The sequence below is a fragment of the Penaeus chinensis genome, chromosome 37 (assembly GCF_019202785.1).
Source record: "Penaeus chinensis breed Huanghai No. 1 chromosome 37, ASM1920278v2, whole genome shotgun sequence".
Taxonomy (NCBI): Eukaryota; Metazoa; Arthropoda; class Malacostraca; order Decapoda; family Penaeidae; genus Penaeus; species Penaeus chinensis.
The window spans coordinates 34,033,826-34,036,325 of NC_061855.1; positions in this window are offsets into that span (position 1 = coordinate 34,033,826).

Here is a 2,500-nt window from a genome sequence, read left to right on the forward strand (position 1 = left end):
TTCTAAACATTGCAAACATTGGAAAAATCCGGCATACGGCATACTGCAAACATTCAGAACTGGCGCAACGAAAACACTCGAGTAACGGAGGCTTAGAAACTTGTTCCTTGCAAGATCTGATAGTAGGTGCAACTTCAGTCCTTAACCTCCCCCCCCCCCCTTACATCCCCATCATCAACATCTCTCTCTCTCTCTCTCTCTCTCTCTCTCTCTCTCTCTCTCTCTCTCTCTCTCTCTCTCTCTCTCTCTCTCTCTCTCTCTCTCTCTCTCTCTCTCTCTGTCTGTCTATTTCTCTTTTCATCTGTAATTGTCTATCGATCTCTTTATATCTATCTAACTGTCTGTGTCTATCTGTGTATGTATCAAATTATCTCCTTCCTCGTCGACACGCACGGAGGAGGGGGAAATCCGTCGATTGAGGCTGAGGTGAATACTCCTTGGCCTCCCCGATCCATTCACAAAAGCGGGGCAGGGAACACGAGTCAAACCTGAATGGAGTGTTCCTACTAATTCTTTTTCATCCTTTGTTGTTCGTCTCTTCTGTTCGCTATTCAATTTCTTGTTTTCTTTCTCTCTGCTCGTGCTTGATAAGTATGCTTTGGTATTTTCCTGTTCTTTCTATCTTTGCCTGTAATCCAGATTCTATCTATTTCGAAGTCATCACTTGTATTCTCATTCTCATTCTCATTCTCTCTCTCTCTCTTCTCTCTCTCTCTCTCTCTCTCTCTCTCTCTCTCTCTCTCTCTCTCTCTCTCTCTCTCTCTCTCTCTCTCTCTCTCTCTCTCTCTCTATCTCTCTCTCTCTATCTCTCTCTCTCTCTCCCTCTCTCTCTCTCCCTCTCTCTCTCTCCCTCTCTCTCTCTCTCTCTCTCTCTCTCTCTCTCTCTCTCTCTCTCTCTCTCTCTCTCTCTCTCTCTCTCTCTCTCTCTCTCTCTCTCTACATCTTCTCTCTATTTCTCCCTCTCCCTCTCCATCTTCCTTCACATCCCTTCTCTCCCCCCATCATCTCCCTTCTCCCCCTCCTTCCTATACAAACACACACATATACTTATAATGAACTGGCTGGCTGTGCGACCGTCCGTGACTCCCGACTGCATTTCACACGTAGTTATGTCCGCCTCGTGTTGGATAAAGAGTCGATAGATACGGCCAGCGACGCCTTGCCCCCCTCCCCCTCTCCTCCCTTCTCCCTTCTCCCTCTCTCTCTCTCTTTCGTCTAAATTTATCCCTCTTCAGCCCCCAATGGGCGAGGTCTTATCCCTTCCTTCGCCCTCTTCACCTCCACGAACCACAAACGCTTCGGCCTGATTCCCGCACACCGAGCGCCGCCGATCGAATAACCAATTACCTTCTTTGCCTCCCCTGTTATCACCCTTCTTCTGCGTCCCCTCTTCTTCCTTCGCCCTGAGTCTCTCGGTTCTTCTCTTTCATTTCTTCTTCCTCTATTAGGTGCTTGGATTTTCACTTCTTTCTTCTCCTGCTTCTTCTCCCTACCCTATTTGGTTCTTCTTCTTCTTCCTACTCCATTTGGTTCTTGGTTCTTTTCTTTATTTCTTCTTCTTCTTCTTCTTCTACTTCTTCTTACCGTATTCGGTTTTCGTTTTTTCTGTTTTCTTCTTCTTCATCCTACCACCTTTGGCTGTCGTTGTTGTCTTCTTACCGCATTCGGTTCTTGTTTTTTTATTATTTTTCTTCTTCCTACCCCTTTGGTTCTTCTTCTTACCCCATTCGTTTTTTTTTTTTCCTTGATTCTCCCTCCTCTTTACCTACTTTGTTCTCACTTTCCGCCTCATTCCCCACCTGCTCTCCCCCTCCCTCCTCTTCCCGCACCCTCTCCTCATCCATACCCCCTCCTTCTGCCCCCACCTTGCTCTTAGCCCCCCCCCTCCTTCCCCTACCTTCTCTGGATTCTACCTCCGCTTCCCCAACACTAATCTTGTTTTTTTCTCTCTCTTCCTCCTGATCTCGGTTCTCCTTTCCCCCACCATTCTCTTCGTTTCCCTCCTGCTTCTCCCATCCGACTTTCGATGCTTCCCTCCTCTCATGGCTCTCCCCTCCTCTTCTGGCTCCCTTTGTTCTGTCCTTCCCCTTTATTCCTCCTCTTCCTTTGACTCTTATTCTTACCTTGTCTTCTCCCTTGGCTCTCACTTTCCCTATCCTCTCTCTTGGTTCTTCCCCCCCTTCCTCCTCTCTTGGTTCTTTCCCACCTCCCTCCTTTCTTGGTTCTTTCCCACCCTCCTCTTCTCTCCCTTTCCCTTTTTATTTATTCCTTGGCTCTCCCTCCTCCTTTCTATCCCTTTACCCATAGCCTTACCTGAGTCCAGAGTCGCTAATTCGCCGCCATGGACCCGCCACACAGCTTCTTGACCTCAGTTTTTGCTCTCCCTCTCTCTCTTTCTCTCTCTCTCTCTCTCTCTCTCTTTCTCTCTCTCTCCCTCTCTCTCTCTCTCTCTCTCTCTCTCTCTCTCTTTCTCTCTCTCTCTCTCTCTCTCTTTCTCTCT